At 31.2% G+C, this 21,574-nt stretch overlaps 1 long non-coding RNA gene across 1 annotated transcript; it reads left to right on the top strand.

The window, feature by feature from the left end:
- Positions 1-14,042: 14,042 nt before the first annotated feature.
- Positions 14,043-16,209, top strand: LOC118438511. Its single transcript, XR_004836875.1, has 2 exons — positions 14,043-14,772; positions 15,929-16,209. It is a non-coding gene; the product is annotated as an uncharacterized LOC118438511 (long non-coding RNA).
- The last annotated feature ends 5,365 nt before the right edge of the window (positions 16,210-21,574 follow it).

Below are 21,574 nucleotides of genomic sequence, written 5' to 3'. Positions count from 1 at the left end.
TTTCTGTGAGGTCTCCCAACCAGGTAAAAAAGGAAACTGCATTTGAAAGAAGAAGGCTTTCTGTCGGGTCGCCTAATTAAAAGGGAATTGAGCATTAAGTTTGAGAGGGAGGGAGGTAGACAGACATAAAATGGGACGGGCAGCAGGAAATATCACGTCACGTCACTCCAGGACATGCCACCTTAATTATCAAAATGCCAGATTAATACCACCACACGACCAGCACTGCATCAATAAGCGGCAGCCTATTCAGCTTTGTACTTGTGAGTGCTAATTAGCCAGGAGAAAACGGGGGATTTTTACCACCGTAAATGATTCACGCAGTCCTTGGTAAATTGGTTAATTTTGTGAAATAATTTTACAAATTTGTGCAAAAATAAAGAGACGCCCTTGATCTGAGCAAGTTTAAAAAATTTGGGAGCTAATTTTCCTCAGAAATATTTCCAAAATTTGATAAAAGTGTGTTCTTATTGACGAAGTCCTTGGTAACTTTGTAAAATTGGTAAATTTTGTAAAATAATTTTATAAACTTTTACCAAATAAAGAGACACTTTTGCCTTGGTCTGAGTACGTTTACAAAAATTTGGGAGCTAATTTTCCTTAGAAATATGTGCAAAATTTTGTAAAAGTTTATAAGTTTACGGATTTTACAAAGTTACCAGGACCTGAGTGAATTGCATCAAAATAAATATTTTGCCGTAATATTACGGTAATCAAATTGGTACAGAATTTATGGACTAATAATGATTCTGAATTGGTAGCATCGATTTTGGTAAATACTGCATACACTAACACAAGCAGCATTTGTAAACTCTCGAATTTTATTAAGAATGCATATACGTTGAAAAAATCTCATAACTAAAAGACAGAGACGACGGTTGCGTCTCCTTGTGTGCCGAGAGATTTATTGCTAATGAGGGGGGGCGGGGCGAAGAGAGCAGCTGATTTTCATGTAAACAATGCAGGCAGTTGCATGTAAAAAGTTGCTTTGGGTTTTGAGAGTGACCGTTCCCACTCTCCAAACGGGGCATCGCGAACCAGAAAAGGAGAAAAATTTCGACTAAAACTTCTAATTTGCAGCTAATACAAAATGGATTGATTTCGTTTTGGTGGCAATAAATTCCCAAGTTTGTGCTTTACAATTGCCATGTTGCATAAATTCCATAATAAATCTCGGTGAAAAGTATTGGACTGAAACATGATATGAGTCCATGTTTCAGTTCAATACTTTTCTGAGATTTATTATGGAATTTATGCAACATGGCAATTGTAAAGCACAAACTTGGGAATTTATTGCCACCAAAACGAAATCAATCCATTTTGTATTAGCTGCAAATTAGAAGTCTTAGTGACAAAAATCATTTACATTACTGGTAAGTGGCGAGGAGAAAAAGTCAACTCGCTCACTAGGATGCCCAGACTGTTCCCTAACTCAAACTTTAATTCTATAAATTTTACAAACTTTACGAAAACTTGGCAATGGATTTCGATCTATTTAAGATGTTTTCAAATAAATAAACATTACTCAGAAACGTTTATCGGAGTGGAATTGCTCAAAGTAAAATATAATGTTTTTTTCAATATTTTACCTTCAACTTTTGAAAATCAACTGGTACTTTAACTTTTTATAAAGTTATGAAAAAATATCGCCCCAAATTTATGCTCTACTTTTAATTTGATGAGATTTTGTTAAAACTTTGATAAACAAGAAGGGGAAAAATAAGGCAAAGTTAGTGAATTAATAACACTTGCGGGGTATATAATAAAATTCGGATCTTGTCTGTTACCCGGAACGATTAGCGCGTCGGTAATACAGCAAATACTTTTGTTCCCATCTAAATTAAGAATAACTAAATTTATATCTAATGAAAATATTTGCTGGGGTTGGGTTTACTCAAAATAAAAATATGATCACTTTTTCATATGATTTTCGTTAGAAAGATTTCATTTAAAATTTTGAAAAAAACAGGAAACTTTGAATCGGCAATTTTCTACTAATTTGCATAAAGGTAAATAAGTAATTTCTTTGTAAACCTAGCAAGAAGGAGATTTTGTTAAATTTTAAATTAAAAGAAAAAGTGAAATAATGCGACAAAATTCTTCTTTACTGACATAAATCCGGTAACAAAATTGAGAAAACTAGTACCGCTTTGGTAACGAATTTCGGCCGTACAGTTAATTACGTAGACAACAAATTACAAATAATTACATAGACAACAAATTTAAGTATGTACCTCATTGAACTGAACGCTACCTAAAATGAACTATTATTTGGGACTAGACTGGAAAAGAAGTTACGAAAATGACTAATTTACGCGACAATTCTATAATTTTCACATTTTGCTTGAGCATTCAGATTTGAAAAAGGTCATTTTCATGAATTCTTGCTTGTTTTTCGGTTTGATTTTACAGATTGCATAATTTTTCAAAATTTCAAGTTTTTAAATTAGTTAGATTTACATATCATTTTCATGATTTTCAGATGTTGGCTTATATTTTACGTTGTAAGATATTAGGGCTGTGCAAAGTGTAGTTTTGGTAATCAATTTCTTGGCAATTTCTTGGTAACTTAAGGGTAATTTTTTTGTATTTTCTTGATAATAGGATAGTAGATGTCAAGTTATTTTACCAAGGATGGAATTTGACCCAGGACAACCCTTGGTCAAAATAGGTCACACATTTTTTTTAAAACAGCCATGTTTTTTTACCAGCAGTTTTGACAATTTTAATAAATTTATTTCGTAGGATGTCTTTCCTATGAAAAATTGTTTTCTTACGAAATCTGTTATTTTTCTAACATTTCGTGGTTTTTTCATAAACAAAGAATTTTATTTATTGCAAATTTGACACAAAGCTTCAGCAGATCGTCATTTATCGTGACTAAGAAAGGTTATAAATAATTAATCATGTCATCAATCCGGGTAGAGGTCAAGGTCGAGGTCAAACACAAGTCACATCCTTTACGTTTTTGAAGACAGGCATGTTTTTACCCGTAATTCTAAAAATTTCAATAAATTTATGCCGTCTTTCTTGTTGAGAATTGTTACCTTACGAAATCTGAGCTTTTTTTATTTTAGTTTTTTTTAAATTGAAGAATTTTATTTAGTGCCAAATTTCACCCAAAACTTGTCATTTAACGTGACTAGGAAAGTGTTACAGGACCAGAGAATTAATCATGTCTTCAATTTGACTTCAAATATAGGTGACATCATTTACGTTTTTGAAAACAGTTTCGTTTTTCCCCGTAATTTTGAAAATTCCAATAAATTTATTTCATCAGTCTTTCTTGTTAAAAATTGTTCTTTTAAGAAATCAAGTTTTTACAAATTACAGTAAGATTTCAAAATTTCAAGTTTTTTGTGCACAAGGAATTTTATTTAGTGCCAAATTTGATACAAAACTTGAACAGATCTTAACTAAGAAAGTGTTACAGGACTGTTGAATTAATCATGTCTTCAATCCGAGTAGAGGTCAAGGCCGAGGTCATACAAAGGTCACATTCTTTACGTACGATCCTCCCGTGATAATTTTTTAAGTGAATATTTTGCAATTATCGTCCCCCTGACGGACCCGTCACTTGGCATCACATCAACGTCAGTGTCAATCAATCAACGAGAGATTTTTCTTTCATACGTGCGCACAGCCTCCCATTCAGTTTATTACTTGGCTTACTTATTACTTATGTGGCTGTCCATCAATCAAAAATCCGGTTAAAAAATTAATCCACTCGTCGACTCGACGACCAAGAGAAAAATTAAAGCATGAAAAAATGAGACATCGAAATTTTAGCAGGGTTGCGTTCCAGGAAAGAAATATTGAAATGCAGTTTTTCGGTTGAAATAATTATCTGAAATATGTATCAAATTGCATGGCAGAAATGTATAAAAAACGAGACATTGAAATTTAGCTGGGTTTCGTTTTAGGAAAAAAATTTAATAAATTTTGTTTAAAAAATTCTGTTAAAAAATTAATCCACTCGTCGACTCGACGACTAAGAGAAAAATTACGTATGAAAAAATGAGACATCGAAATTTTAGCAGGGTTTCGTTCCAGGGAGGAAAATGTTACAATTTTGGTTTTAGGATGAAATAATTATTTGAAAATCTGGCAGAAATTAATTAAACCCAACTTCTAAAGTAAACTGGGAAATTCAAACTTTGTAAACTTATTTTACTGTAATTTTATAGAATTTAGTGATTTCATAAAGTTACCAAGAATTTTCGCTTTTTTTTTTAGCAAAGTTACACAGTTTACATAAAATAGGAGACCTGATTGTTGTTATCGGTTTAATGATGATTTCATACCTATTAAATTTGCACGTTAACTTTGTTAAATCAATCAGACATCAATAAAGAAGTGCACTTTTAAAACAGTTTGAACGCCAGTTGGTGTAATTTTCCAAAAATGTATGGGTGAAATATATTATTAAAGGTATTAAACTTGATCGACGGGTTTCAATAAAGCAATTCACGCAGGCATTAGGAACATGGTAAAATTCGTAAACTTACAAAGTTTTACAAATATGCATTTCGAAGGAAAATTAAGAAAAACATTTTTATACATTGGCTCAAATCAAGGGCATCTCTTTATTTTGTAAAAGTTTGTAAAATTATTTCACACATTTTACAAAGTTACCAAGGACTGCGTGAATTGAGGCATTTTTTAATTTTAGAAAATAAGAGACTGTAATTTCATGTGTTTGGGCACTAAAATCAATTGCAAAATTTGCGTTTTACTTAACAACAACTTTTGTATATGAATGAACCAGGGTATCTTCGAATTTTTAAGAAACTTTAAATTGTAAGATTTATATTTTTCGACGTTACAATCTTACATTTTTTATTAGGAAGTAAATATTTCGATTTGGTTAAATTACTGACATACCGAAATCCTCTTCGATTTTTTGTATCACGCTAAACTCGAAGATAAATTTGTAAAATGTTTGGAAATACAAAGGAAGAAAATTACACATGTATTATAGAAACAATTCACGTATGCCTTGGTAACTTTGTAAAATCCATAAATTCCGTAAACTTTAACAAAATTTTATAATTATTTCTAAGGAAAATTGGCTTACAAGTTTTTGTAAACTTATTTATCCTCAGATACAATACTTGTAACCCTAAAAATATAACCACCAAAACGGAGTGATCACCTTTAAGACCACGTTACAGCTTAAACACTTTATGAAAATGAGTAAAATGACGTTCAAATTGTGGAAATTTTATTTACAAATGAGTTCAATTCATGATGTTATAAAATATGTGTAACCATTACGATTCGATACACTGAGGAAATTCACGTAGATCTTGGTAACTTTGTAAAATCCCTAAACTTTGCAAATATCTTTAAGGAAAATTTGCTTTCCAATTTTTGTAAACTTATTTATGTATTCAGATATTTGTAAACGTATAAATATAACTCAGATAATATGGATTACTCACCTTTAAGATAACATTTAGGCTTAAATACTTCGTAAAAATGAGTATAACGAGGTCCAAATTGTACCAAACAGTTATTTACAACTCTGTTAAAGCCACACTTTTACTTAATGGAAATAGTGTAACCTTCTTTCCGATGCACTGAAACAATTCACTCAGGCTTTGGTAACATTGTAAACTTAAAAAAGTCTTACAAAATTTTACAAAAATTTCTAAGGAAAATTAATTTACAAATTGTTGCAAACTTGCTCAATTGGAAATAAATTAAGTAGAAAACTTGCCATTTAATTCAGAACAATTCCAAACCTGATCGCCGATAGTATTTTGGATATTTAAAGTAACTTCAAATTGCGAAATTTATATTTCTCGACGTTATAATATGACATTTTTTCATCATATTCATGACGTGAATATCTGTTTCATTTGAAGTAAATTTCCAGTTTGTAAAGTTAGTAAATATGAAATCCCAAAATTCTCTTCGTTTTTTGGAGCATGGTAAACTCCATAAATTTCTGAAAAAAAATTGGATAGATTACAATTAGAGGGAAATCAGGTGACAAATATGTCACAGAGGCAATACATCTTATCTTTTTCATTATCTATGAAGTAAAAATTTCCACTTTGTAAAGTTTCCAAATATACAATATCGAAATTCTCTTCGTATTTTACAACGCGATAAAACTTCTAGAATGTTTGGAAAGATTAACGAAGAAATTACTCATGTATCATACAGGTAATTCACACAGGTCTTGGTAACTTTGTAAAATTCGCAAATTTACAAACTTTCCCAAAATTTAGCAAATTTCTGGAAAATTAGCAAATTTTTGTAAACCTAATCCGATCAAGGGCATCTTTTTGTTTTATACAAGTTTATCAAATTATGCTTCAAAATTTACGAATTTTACAAAATTATCAAAAACGTATACACCAAACTTGTCAAAGTTTCTGCTCAATTCATATTTTTATAGTATATATATTCAGTGCAACCTTTTAGATACATTAAGAGACAACTCACGCAGGCTTTGGTAACATTGTAAATTCCATAAACTTGCAAAACTTTTACAAAATTTTGCAAATATTTGCAAAGAAAATTGGCTCCCAAATTGTGATAAACTTGCTCAGATTAAGGGGTTCTTTTTATTTTGTACAAGTTTGTAAAAGTATTTTACACAATTTACGCACTTTACAAAGTACCAATGACTGCGTCAATGTTCTTGTAATTTTCCTTCTTTTTCTTTATCCATTGGTGAAAATGGGTGATAATTTATCAGTATATGAAATACTGCCACTTTTCCAAGGAATGAGTAAAATATGAAAATACACAAATCATTTTAGACGACCTGGAGAATGATAAAAGATATGGGAAATTTGGAATTTTCCGGGGAATTTGTGACCCACATTAAGTGACGCAAAAATAATTTTGGAGGTCATGACCTCTGACAATTGGTGTCATTCTTTACACCGTCAAACCTGAAGGGCAAGTGTTTTTTTGTTTTTGACGACAGGCTGGCAAATAATAAATGATATCTTTTTACACTCATTCTTATTCTTCGACTTATCGAAAAGTGGAACGTGATTAGATTATGTATGAATTTATGGTAAAATACGTCTCGTGAATATAGGCTTCTGGCGGACATTTGTAACCCAGCAAATTTGTATTTACGTAAGTTACGATTTCAGAAATTTTAAAAGATTACGAAAAACGGAATAACAAAACAATCTTTTAAAGAAGTGTGCATCATACACATGGAAAATTATATTTCTGGCTGAATTCGTATCTAGGGAATTGATTCACTCGGAGATTTGTAACTCTATAAATTTTAAATTGAGCCAGGTTTTGATCACCGCTTTAGAAACTGAAGAACGGCTAGAGACTATCTGTGCAATCATCAAAGCTATATTTACTTTAGAAAAATAAGCAAAATGACGTCTAAATTATTCAATTTTGAGAAACTGTAATTTTCTAAAGTTTCCGGGATTACAAAAATTGACGTGAACCCGGGAGACGGCGAAGCAATCATTTTCTTCTCGCATCTCTTTTTGTGTAGTTTTCAGGAAATATTGCAATGAAATTTAGAATATAGGTACTTGTTTTTAGAGTTTCTTATGTTCGTAATTTTGTAAAGTTCCTTGAGTTACAAAAATTGGCGTTAACCATTTAAAAACGAATGAAATGTTTGTCCCCGTCAACAAATCAAGCGTTATTTTTCTCGAATGTGCTTTCGCTGTCGTTTTCAGGAAACAAAATTTAGAATATACTTATTCTTAATGTTTTTTTTTCATTCGTAATTTTACAAGTTTCCGGGATTACGACAATTGGCGTGAACCATTTAAAAACCCGAGACACGAAGGAAATGTTTGTCCCCGTCGACAAATCAAGCATTTTTTTCTCGAATGTCCTGTCGCTGTCGTTTTCAGGGCGAAATTGGCAGCACATTTGGTTCTGTAAATGAATGAGGTGCATAAATCAGCATTTTATTTGCTTGTCGGTAGTAAATGGGGCATAGAGTTGGCTCGGCTGGGTTGTGATAAGGGCTAAATAACCACTTAACCAAACCAATAAAAAAAACTTTGAGAGCTAGCGAGCGAGAAGGCTGAATGTTCTCAAGAGTCGTAAAGATAAGGGGTTAACGTTAACTCGACTTGGAGGAAGGGGTCGGGCGAACAGAATGTCAGCAAATTTTGGGAGAAAAATTTATAAAAAACGGGGAGGATTTTTTAGAAATTGTGGAATTTTGTAAAAGTTTTTTGGGGTATTGAAAAGATAGATTTGGCATTTTGCAGACAATTTTTGACAGTTTTGGGATTTCTACATTTGCATAATTTTGAAAAATAATTTTGCAAATTTCTTGACTCGATTTTCGCATTAAAAAAAACGTCTAGACTTTTTTGGCAGTATCAGAATTTTGGTTTTGACATTTGTATAATTTAAAAATAATGTTCTAAATTTCATAAGGCGATTTTGGAATTAAGAAAGTTTCTTTACAATTTTTGGCAGTTTTAGGGTTTTGTTTTTGACATTTGCATAATAAAAATAGTAATAATTTTGTGAATTTCGTAAGGGAATTTTTGGGAATAAACCTGTAATTTTGCATTTTTTTTAGTAAACTTTCTATGCAAAAAATAGGAATTTTGTAGTTTTATTTGACGATTTTTATATTTCTTGGTCGATTTTATATGGTTGAAAAGTACTAAAAACGGGGCAAAACGTCAAATTTTGATAATGTTGTGGTCCACCTTTATGAAAAAAAATTTCAATTTTTCCCACAATTCTGACGACGATATTTATTCAGGTCCCCAAATCAGTTAAAAGCTGTCGTATAACGAGACATGAAATAAAATGCAAAACTTGGGCCGCTTCACGTTACGTACAAACACGCTTTTTAACGTCTTCCAAAAGTCGAGATCAATATTTGAGCGAGGTTAATGTTGAAAGGAATCAATCGTAAAATGGTAATTGTCACATGGGCTGAAATTTTGGAAACGTAAACATTGTGGCAATTCACGCAGTGCTTGGTAACTTTGTAATTTTGTAAAATAATTTTACAAACTTTTACAAATAAAGAGACGCCCTGATCAAGTTTATAAAAATTTGGGAGCTCATTTTCCTCTAAAATATGCTTGAATTTTCGTAAAAGTTGGTAAATTTACAAATTTTACAAAGTTACCAAGCACTCCGTGAATTCAAAGTTTTTAAAAGTAAAAAAAATTCACCTGTGTTTTTCCAATTTGCATAGAAAAATTTGATTTTTTTATATTCCTGAACTTTTAATTTGTCATCTATGTAAAAAATTAATTTTAAATGTAACTTTGTGAAAAATAAGAATCTACCAATTCACTCCTGCAGTAAACTTTGTAAATACTTTCTAAATAAAGGTTTATTTCAAAAATTCCGCTCCAATTTTGATAATTAATTTTATATTTACTTAATTTTTCGATTAATTAGTTGCGTTATAAATCACATTTATAAATCACATTCACTCGAATATTTGTAACCCAGTAAACTTCGTCTCTAACGGTAAACAAAATGAAAAGGGGAAAAAGATAACCTGTTTTCCTAATAAGATTAGCAAAATTTTGATTTCATTTCACTCCCGGAGTTTTAATTTGACAGATAATAATTTTAGACGACGTGATGAATCTAACATAAAATAAGGCATTTCACTTCTGTAGTTTTAACGCAGTAAACTTTGTAGATACATTTTAATAAACAAAGCTTTATTTCAAAGACTTCGCCCCAATTTTGAAAATTAATTTTAGACTTAATTATTCAACCAATTAGTTGCGTATAAATTAATTTACTCCAATATTTGTAACCTAACAAACTCTGATGTAACCTGTTTCACAAATTAAACAAGTAAGATTGGATTTTTTCCAATTTCAAAGTTCTAATTTGACAGGAAAAAAATTATTTTGAACATAAATCTAATAAAATAAATTAAGGCAATATTTGTAACGCAGTAAACTTTGTAAATCAATTTTAAACAAAGTTTTATTTCAAATATTCCACTTCAATTTTGTTTGGTAACCAATTTTATACTTAATTAATAATTAATCAATCAAGCACTTATAACCTATTTTACAAATTAGTGTAGCAAATTTAATTTATTTTTACTTCCAGAGTTTTAATTTGACAGAAAAAAAAGTCATCTTAAACGTAAATCTGGCATAAAATAAAATAAGGCGATTCGCTTCAGTATTTGTAACCCAGTAAACTCCGTAAACTTACAAAGTCTGCAACGATATACATAAAAAAAAATCGAATTGAAATTGACAACCTGAATTACGAATCAGACCAATTAAATCTGATATCTTTTCACTTCCAAAGTTTCCATTTCACAGAAAAAAAATATTTTAGACAAAATTATAACAAAATACAATAAAGATATTCACTTCACTATTTGTAACCCAGTAAACTCTGTAAATTTACAAAGTCTGTAACATGAATTTAAAACATAGTCTAATACATATTCATGGTCTGTAATGACATACATACAAAATTCAAGTGAAAATGATAACCTGTTTTACAAATTTGGCTAATAAAATTAGGTTTCTTTTCCCTTCCGGAGTTTTAATTTGATAGATTGTAGACGAAATCTTACAAAACGAAGTGTTCACTTCAGTACTTGTAATGCAGCAAACTCCGTAATATATTGTGCACAAAGTGTGAAAATTGTACGCTAATGAAGCCTCATCTAATTTACGAATTGTCATACTAAAATCTTACTTTTTTGTAAGAACGGAGTTTTATTTACACATTACAAATTTAGTTTTACATACAAGTACGCAAAATAAATTTCTGAGAGTAACAAGACAAGCAGTCAAATGCGGAGGAGAGGATTAGAATTTTTGAAAAAATAAAAAATATAAATTTTACCGAAATGTATATAAATCCTTAAAGTTTTATCACAATTTTTTAATGTAAGTAAAATGTAGTCTGAAATTTTGAAAATATTATTTCTACTTAATACAGAGAGGATTTGAGTTTTTCAAAAAATGAATGAAAATGGATTTGGAATAGGCTTACAGTAAATTGTTGAGAAGAGTAAATTTTAAAATTCATTTTCAAAAAATGAAAAAGCACAAAGTTTACAAAATGCTAGACTTACACGACAAATCGGCAAATTAAGAGAAATATGATTGACTTTAAAGATTACAAGATTACATTTCGGATTTGTTATAAGCTGGACAGGATTTTTTTTAATGGGTACGAGTCAAAGATTATCGCCCAATTAAAATGAAGTGAATATTACTGATTAAATAATTGAAGTTAAGTATTAATAATTAAAAGATAATCAAGTCAAAGTAAATTTTCTAAGTAACAGAAATGGTGGAAAGTTTCCATTTTTAGAAAATAATTTAAGTCAAGTGTTCTTGGAGAGAATTAAAATCAAGTTATTTTTTAAGTAAAATTCCCATTTTTAAGAAAATAGATAAGTAATTTTTGACCCATGTTTTTCCCCACAACGAACAAATTGCTCTGAACATGAGGTAAAATTCGGAGAAAATTCCCAGTTTTTAAGAAAATACGATAAATAATTTTTGACCCATGTTTTCCCCAAAAAGAACAAATTACTCTGAACATGACGTAAAATAAATAAACGAGCAGGTGGGGGATTTGGTGGTGTGGTGTGTTATTTAGTGAAAACGAGTGTCATGTCCCATTGTCACCCCGAAGAGGACGAGGAGAGGAGACAATTGCTGAGTTATTACTTCCTGCCCAGCAAGGCAACCACTCTTTTCGTCCTGTCCACCTGTCCACATAATTCATCAATGAGAGAAAAGAAAGAAAGAGGAAAATTGAAGAAATTTAAGGGAAAATGTGAATACAGAATTTTAGGAAATATGTACGAAACTTTTTGTTTTTTTGAAGATTTTGAGCAATTTCTTAATTTTTTTAAGAATTTAAAAATAGGAATGAGAAGCCGGGGACATTTAAGGAGAATCAAAAATTTTAGGGAATAATATGGAACTTTTTGGCTGTTTGAAGATTTTGAGGAATATTAACAAATAAATGTTGAGAATTTATAAAAAAAATCGGACCGAAATTGTGGGAAACTTGGTTATTTGAAGATTTTGAGGAACTTTTTTTGTAATTATATGATTTCTTAAATTTTTTGGGAATTTACAAAAAATGAAATATACTCTCATAATCGTTTTCATAAAAAATATGTACTTTTCTATTTTGAAAAAAAATCCACTTCTAAGTACACGATCTCATTTTAAATTATGAATATTTACAAATTATTGATTTGTTAATGGGTTTTTAATCACTCAAAAAATTTAGAAAGTACATTTTTTTTCAAAATTCATGATGGCATTTATCAATCATTACTTACCCAATGGGGTTTTACTCATTCGAAAAATTGAAAAATTTGCAGAGCCATAATGTTCCAAAAATTGGGTGAGGAATTAAATAGCGAATAATTTTGCAATGCGAAAACGAAGTCATGACGAACCATATTATTCAAATTTTAATAGTTATTTTGCTTACCAATTTGGTCATATCAATTTTTGCATTATTTTACCAAACTTTTTACCAAAGTTGGTCATACTTTTTACCAATTCGGTAACAAATTTTTCTCTGTTTTAATAGTCTGCAATTCTTCCTTGTCATAACTTTCCACTACGTAAATTTGTCAACTGTTTACCAATTTGGTCATACTTTTTACCAATTTAGTCATACTTTCTACAAATTTGGTCAAACATTTACCAATTTTGTCTGATTTGGTCATGGTACGAAAATTTGTTTTATGAACAAGTTTCTCTGGTCATATTTAACTTTTATTTCCAAAATTTGATTTTTAAGCGTGTTCGAGTCCCAGACCAGACCACCCTCAACTCGAAAAATGTGTCCGTGTGTGCCACGCCACCCCGCCGAGAGGACATTTTCTTCACAATCTTCACCTCAGGGTTCACTTCTTCTTCTTCTCAGATAACAATTGATGACAATGCAACCCACCCCAACAATGAGACTCGGAGACGCTAATGACATGACACCCGCAGATCCACGTCCCAGCAGAACGAAGCCCAATTATTTCTCATCCAAGGAACCAACGACACCATTCAGCTTTGGGAAAAATTTAAGATTTTATAAAAATTTTAACACATTTTGAGATGGAAATTTGGGATGGAAAACTTTACGAAAAATTTGCGATCTTTTAAGTTAAATTGACTTCTTAACATGATTATTTTTATTTACTAGACTGGGAAAGAACTCATACATACAATAAAATAATATTGAGACAATTTACGCAGTCGTTGGTAACTTTGTAATATGGGTAAATTTTGTAAAATACTTTTACAAATTTTAACAAAATAAGGAGATTCCCTAGATTTTTGAGCTAGTTTACACAAATTTGTAAGCTAATTTTCATCCGAAATAATTTTAAAATTATGTAAAAGTTTGTAAATTTACAAATTTTACAAAGTTACGAGGGCATGCATAAATTGTCTCTACTTATAATTCATCTGTAATTTTTATCCTTAATATTTCCAAACATTTTAGAAATTTGTGGAGGTTAGCGTGTTAAAAGAATCCAAGAGAATTTGGGTATTTCATATTTAGTAGCTTTACAAAATGGAAATATTTACTTGGTAATATAAAACGTAAGATTGTAACGTCGAAAAATACAAATTTTGCAATTTAAAATAATTTGAAAAACCGAAGATACAAGAGGTTCTCCATATGATTATAAGTTGTTCTTAATTATAATTCAAATTTTGTAATTGATTTGCAATTTGGTCCAAACACTTAAAATCACAATCTCATATTTTCCAAAACTTAAAAATGAGACAATTCACGCAGTCTTTGGTAACTTTGTAAATTTACGAGGTTACCAAAGCCTACGTGAATTGCTTCAATATATAAACAATTACAATTTTGGAGGGTTGAAATGATCACAAAATTTGATTTTCACATTATTTTGACTTTCGTTTTGGAAAATGGAATTAAATTTTAAATTTCTGTGTATTTGTAATGTTTCCCAGTTTAAAATATGCGCATTAATGTATTAATTAATTATGTACAATTCATGGGATAACGTTCATTGAGGTTTAATTTTGTCATATTTAAATTGCAAATCGTAACCAATAATTTGTTTAGGGTTGAATTTCAATTTCCTAATAGCAAAATGTACAGTTGTTTACAACGACAATTTTTTAAAGGTAGTTACACAACCCTTATTAAAATTAATTGTGCCCAAACAAACTCGAAATCCGGGAAGGAAAAAATGATAGTTTTGCTTGCTATTCATAAAAATGTAGTGTCCACCTCGGTTGAATTATTCGAGGAGGTCATACACATGTAAATTGTGAATTTTGCTATCATGAATTTTGACCCAAAATTAGGCAACGTTCTTTGCGCAGGGGCTCGTTGGGTGTGACCACGAAATAATAATAAATGTGTCGCCTGTTTTGACTTTATTCTCTTGTTTTTTATGTCACGATATCGCAATTAATTGAAATTATTGGGCGAAGAGGAGACCAATCTGTGGTTTGGTCTGGTATGGTCGTGAAACGCTACCAAGTTTGGTAACTGCTACCGGGTTTGATAAGGAGGCACAAATTAGTGGATTTTTTACAGGATAAACCTACAAAATAGTGACCTTTTTGTGTAATAAATTACGTATCTTTTCGTCTTTAGAGACACCGAACTTGTCGTTGTATCGTCACTCCATTACAAATGCGGGTTGGTCGTATTTTGGTAGGAGTTGATTTTGTGTATAGTGACAAGAGGACACCTCGGACAGGAGGAGAGATTGCCATAAATCTAGTCGTGGCAGAGTGGTGCCATAAATAAGTCAGCGTGGATAACGACGCCGGGTGAAAGGTGGGTGACATTGTTGTGCTTCATTGCTTTGGTAGAGAGAGAGAGGGAGGGACCCAGGGTAAAGGATGGGGTCAAATTTTGGGGGAATTTTGATCATAAAATTTTGGAAAGATTTTGACCATAGAATTTTGGGACAATTTTGACCAGATAACTCATCGCCAAAATCAACGCATTTTTAATACCCTGTGGAAAGGATAGCATCAAATTTTGACAATAAAATCTAAAAATTAGGTACAATTTTGACGATACAATTTTGATACAATTTTGACCAGATGGCCAAAATTAAGACATTTTTAATACCCTGTGTAAACGGTAGCATCATCGAATTTTGACTTGAGATCTGCCCCTTCAAAAAGTGCTAAAATCTGGAGTTTATATTTTTTTATTGGGAACCACCTGCTCGACAAATTTGTAGTTCAGAATTTTTAAAATAAATTCCCAGAGCGGAGAAATGATTAAAAATGGGCGGATTTTGACGATTCCAATGACTCATAATTTGGCATGGGAAGAAATGACCCGTCTGAAATTAATGACATGTGTTGTGCACGGGACAGCTCTGTATTTATGTGACACTACGAGTGGCAAACTAGTTTTGGCTTCTGAAGAAGAAGTGGGAGACAATCAACTCCTTGTTTTTCATGACGTTTTATTTTATCTGCGCATTTTATTTGGTCGATGAGTTAAAGATGGGTAATAAATTGAAGAAGGGGGACATGCATGAAGGGAGGTGATCGAGACATCCAGTATTTTTTTTAGATTAGAAATTTGAAGACGGAAATTTTTGCAAAAAAATGAGGTTATTTTGGGGAAAAATTCAATAACTATTTTGAGAAAGCTGGAAAATTGTATGATTTTGGACTATCGATTTTTACAAATTTATCGATGTTCTTAATTCACTAGATTTTTTTTAAAAGAGATAAGATTTTTGAGTAAAATTTACAAAAATATGTATATTCCCACGTGGTTTGAAGATTTGATAAAAACTAAAATTTATGTACCTAATTCTGAATTGTCTTCAGAAATCCTTATTTTTCTAGTTTACCATTTTTGTATTCTTCTCTATACAATTTTTTTTGTAGAATTTTATTTGCATTCAAAATTTCAAACTATTTTGTCTAAAAATTGTTCGTTTTTTTAAATTTCCTGAATTTTTCAGAATATTATTCCCCATTTTCCTTCAACGTGAGTTCCCCCATCGTGGAAGCCGGTTTACAGAAGCTGATTGATGGAAATTGGCCCGATAAGAATTAAGCGAAGAGACGAAGAAGGAAAGATTTATTCTATTTTATTTTATTGCTCACCAACTATTTAAGCATTTCGGGGGCTTTGCAAAACAAATTATGCAAATTTTTGCATGCCCTCAAAAAACACGAAGTAAATTGTTAATTCAAAATTATTTCCGATATGAAAATAAATAATCTCCGAAATTCGGTGACACATTTTCTGCCTGGTCCACACGCCCGCTATTCTTCTTTTTATCCCATGGGACGATTCAGGGTGGAATTGGTGATTAATCTTTGTCAAGAAGATAATTATTTATCGGAGGGATGACATCGTCCATCAATTATCCACCACCACCGACATGAGACGTTTCTTAATTAACTATTTTCGCGTAACGGTGTAATGACGGCGTAGGCGAGTAATAAAATGGAAATAAATTCAAGTATGTGTTGTAACCTTTGTAAAATTACAATTGACACAAAACTAAATTTTTTATGTGTAAATAAAACTCTGTACTTACAAAAAATGAAATTTGATATATTAAAAAGTAAATTAGATGTTAATGTGAGTGAACCCTTTGTAAATATTGTAATATTACACTTTGTAATATTACAATACAATTTGTAGTATTACGAAGTTTACTGGGTTACAAGTACTGAAATGAATTAACGATTTTCGCGTAACGGTGTAATAAAGGCGAAGGCGAGTAATAAAATGGAAATAAATTCGAGTATTTGTTGTAAAATTGTGTATCCTAGAGTTTACGATGTCCAGATTTTCTAAATTTTGTAATCTTTACAAAGTGTTTCATTTCTTTGCTGGTTTACAATTTCTGGCAATGGACAGCAAGAAATGCGAGGTGCAAAAAAACTGAAAGAAAGTACACAAAACTGCAAAAAAAGTTTCAATAAACTGCAAGAAGCTATAAGCAAAAAGCGCCATCCAGCCACGTGGCGTACGAAGAATGACTTATTTTTTTGCGCTTTACATTTCTTGCAGGTGAAAATGCCTGCAAAAAACCACTTTCTGGCCGTTATTTCTTGCAATTGGTTACTTACTTTCAGCCGAAATACTGCTTGCGAAATTGTAGAAAAGTTTGTAACTTTAAGAGACAAAATAATTTGGAGTCTTTTTATGATCAATTTTTCAAGATTCAAATTATTTATGATACTTTGTAAACAACTTGTGCCCTTTTAACAGTACCAAAATTAGTATGATTTCTATAATTGATTTGCATGATTGATTTGAAAAAAATTGAAATCTTTTACTAAATTAAATTTATCCATACAGGAGTGCCTGATCTGATCTAGATTTCATATAATGAAGAATTTTGTGTAAATTTTTATTTAGACGTCGCAATTGTGAATTTCGGGAGAGTTTTATTTATATTTTTATATTTTTTCGTGATAAATTAATCAGTTTCGGAAACTTACTAAATGTAATTTCCGAGCATAATAAGAATGGTCGAAAAGATTATATTCGATTACAAATCAATAAACCAAAGCTGTGAGATTCTGATTAATTTTAGCACTAGATTTTATTGTCTTCGAGCAACGAAAATATTTCATTAAGTCAATTGTATCCGAGTTTTTTTTGTGATTTCAAGTTTCTTGAGAAATGGGAAAATATTCGGGTACAAATAATCCAATATGATTGTGTATTTGGAAGCGATAATTATTTTACGAAAAATAATCTATGCAGAATTTTGACCAATCAGGAATCGATTATAATCCACACAATACTTGCTAATTTTCGGTTAAGATTTGAAACTATACAAACCGAAGAAGGAGGATGCTTGTTTGGTAACCGGGTAATTAAAATTGTGCAAATTTACATCATAATTTCTAAATAATTTCTAAATATTTCATAATTTCTAAATATTTCATAATTTCTAAATTTCTAATACAATCAATATGAAGGACAAGTATTGAAAAAAATTTGTACCGTGTTTTTGTACAAATTTTAAAAGTTTTAAAAAGCAAGGTCTTTCCGTCCAGCGTTATTTGGGATACAAAATCTTTTTAGTGTTTTTCATTTTTGTAAATTTATAATATTACGCGAAATGGCGTCCAGACTTACATAAAAGATCATAAATATTTAAGTAAACTGAAATTTTATTTTCCCAAAAATATATCGCTTGTTTAAAAAATTGTCAAGGATATTAATAGGTTACAAATATATGAGTGAATCGTGATTTAGCAATAATTTGCATACTAGCGAAAAAAATATTTAATGTAATAAAAAAAATTGCCATCATTTGCAAACTAGTGAAAAACAAATTCCAATGCCTAAACTACATCCGATTAAAAATTGCCGCATTTCCGAACCTTTTTTAAAACTGTTTCCCAAATAAAATCGAGATGAATTTCTTTCAAAATTTAAACTTCGTGTCTAAAATTGATTTGATTTTAAATCATTCGAGATTTAATGTATGTTAACAAAATTGGCAATCATTTGCATACTAGCAAAAGTTTTTCTAATACCCAATCGATAAATAATTACCGCGAATTCTGTATGCATCCATTATTGTTTCATCGTATTTAATTGTTCTCTTTTATGCCGGCATCGTTAAAACTCTGTGAAGATGAAGATTGGAATGCGAGATTTGACGATGAAGTGGCATCCCTGCGTAATGGGTAAGTTTTGTCCCACCAGATTTATCGAGTGATTAATTCCCCTATCTTTTAATGACTCGTGGGGAGTAATGGCAGGAGGGACAAGTCATGATCAGAGGGCGGTTATGCATTCCAGAAAAATCACTGAAATGTGTATATTTAATATTTACGGGACAACGATCAAAATATTTACGAAATATGCACAAAAAAAATTAGAATTTCGCAAAATTTGTATTTTTGACTTTATGTATTTAGTATTTACGTAAGAAAAAACAAATATACGAACCTTCGCAAAATCTATATTTTTGAATTATTGAATTAAATACGAAAAATACACAAAAATACCCAAAATTTGTATTTTTGAATATAACGCTCTGGATTTTTTTTTGAATCGAGTTTCATTGCTCAAGAAAAAATTATCTTTGAAATTTTAACAAAATATATTTTATTTTTAGAAAAATATGTATGTAAGGTATTTTCTAATAGTAGCGGAAATATTGATGTCTGAAACCCAGAATATGCAACAATTCATAAAAATAATTGTAATTGTTTTATGATCCATGTGAGTTAGGGGACACACACTCTTAATAATCCGGTAAGGTCACGCAGGTAATGATTTCTCGGTAATAAATTTGGTAATAATATTTTACAAGGTAGTAAAAAAAATCATTATCATGATGGTAAAACTTTATTACCAAGACAATACCACACGGTACAACTTATCATTACCACTTTGGTAGAATCATATACTTGTGCTTTTCAGTAATGTTTATTACCAGATTATTTACAGTGCACTCACAAAGTTTGACTGTCGGTCGGTATCAAAGCAGAAAGTTGAAGCTAAATACATATCCACACTCTGGTCACCTGACAGGTACGTAAACTTGTCCGTAACATCTCTCCTGCACGGGGCCCATGAAAGAAATACGAGAAGGACGTGAAACTATGCGGACCGGTGATGAAATGAAATGACGAAACGATAGACAAGGAAACGGGATAAGTGACAAGATCATGACCACGTAAGAAATGAGACACTCACATTATTTACATATATTCTAGGTTGAGGGACCATGCATTAAGGATCCCTTTTGAAGTGCCCTTGACCCTGGAATCGATATCCTTCTTTATGCAGGGTCCTGATTGGACTGCATTAATTTTAAAATTTCGATTTCGTCACGTTATTTGATACAGTTTGGAACATTTCACGTCAACCTTTATAAGTTCGTAACCAAGTAAGTTTACGAAGATCAGCTTACTAACCAAAAATATGCCTTTTTATGTATTAATATCTTCGTTATATGGTTTTGTAAGTTCGCAAGCAAATATTACCTTCGAGATGTTCCGAAGTTTCGCCAAAAGTTCGTAAATTTTATAAATTTACGGAGTTACGAAATCTGATGTCTGTTATCTAAATACCTTGACAATTTTGACGTGTGAATAAATTTTAGTGTAACTTTACATCCGTTAATTAATCTGGAGTAAGACATGCTTCACTATAAAATTTGTAGATACGTAATCTAATCCCTTCTTTTGTAGTTTGTAGGTTTACGTATATAGTTACGGAATTACGAAAACTGACGAAATGTCTCATTGTTTTCGAAATCTTCTCTGTTTTCATAATTTTGAAAAAAGTGTCAATAAATAAAGAAATAAATTGGATCCTGCTCCATTTTCACGCTTACAATATTACTTATTGCACATGTCTCATTGTTTTTTTGAAATTGTATTTTCATAATTTTGAAAACAGTGTCAATAAATAAAGAAATAAATTGGATCCTACTCCATTTCCACTCTTACTACATTACTTATGAAAAACGGACATTTCTCATTGTGTTTCGAAATTTGTATTTTCACAATTTAAAAAAAATGTCACTTCATAAATGCATAAATTGGATCCGACTCCATTTTCACTCTTACCACATAATTATTATGCAGAACAGGAGAAGAAAGGCTTTCATTTCATTAGATTCCTTCTGTCCGTCCGTCTGGGGCTGTTTGAGTGACGGGGATGAGAAAGAGGTATTTTTCCCGTGAGTGATGTGATGACGAGGTGTAGATTGAGGGATGAGATTACCTTTGTCGGTGGTCTGGTCTGGTCTGGACTGGTCGGGCAGAAGGAAACGCGACTGACGGGCACGTCGACGTTGGACGTGACACTTCATCTCGAGAGAGAAAAAGAGATGTGGTCCTCCGCCCTTAAATCCGATCCTCAGTCAGTCAGTCAGTCATGCTCTTAAAAGCTCGTCCGATTCAGAGTAAGCGTCCGCGTCCGCCCCTTCGAGGTTTTCGATTTATTATGATAGAAAAATTTTTAATGGGTTAATTGTGAGATGAGGAAAAAGGTGGAAGGGATGAAGTGTGGGAGAAATGCAGGAATTGTGTGGAAGGAAATGCAAAGTGCCTGAATTGCGTGAAAATTTGCATTAATTATTAAGAAATTAATAAATATTGTGGAAGAATAAGTGCCCGGATTATGTGAAAGTTGGAGGCATGAATTTGCATAAATTCATAAATTGTGTTAAATGTGAGGGAAATATGGGCGAGAATATTATGAAAATTAAATGCGAGAAATTCACGAATTGTGTGAAATTCAAGGAAAAAACTGCCTGATTTGTCTGAAAATAAGATGCACGAATTGTGAGATATGCACGAATTGTGTGGAATCAGAGGAAAATAACGAAAATTATGTAGATACATGAGTCTTATGCAAATTAGATGCATGAATTGTGAGAAATGCAAGAATTGTATGAAAATTATTTAAATGCATGAATCGTATGAAAATTAGATGCATGAATTGTTAGGAATGCCCGAATTGCATGAAAATTAAGTGAATAAACTGCATTTCTCCCACTATTTGAAAGAATTGTAAACTTTACACTGAATATTGTTTCCCATGGATAATAATCCCATCGTGGAGAAAACATGGGAGCTCATCACATCATCGAACCGACTCCACCTTTTACATA

This window comes from Folsomia candida, unplaced genomic scaffold, assembly GCF_002217175.1.
Source record: "Folsomia candida strain VU population unplaced genomic scaffold, ASM221717v1 Fcan01_Sc022, whole genome shotgun sequence".
NCBI classification, from domain to species: domain Eukaryota; kingdom Metazoa; phylum Arthropoda; class Collembola; order Entomobryomorpha; family Isotomidae; genus Folsomia; species Folsomia candida.
The sequence above is the reverse complement of the archived record's forward strand: the minus strand, read 5'-3'. Positions and strand labels throughout refer to the sequence as shown.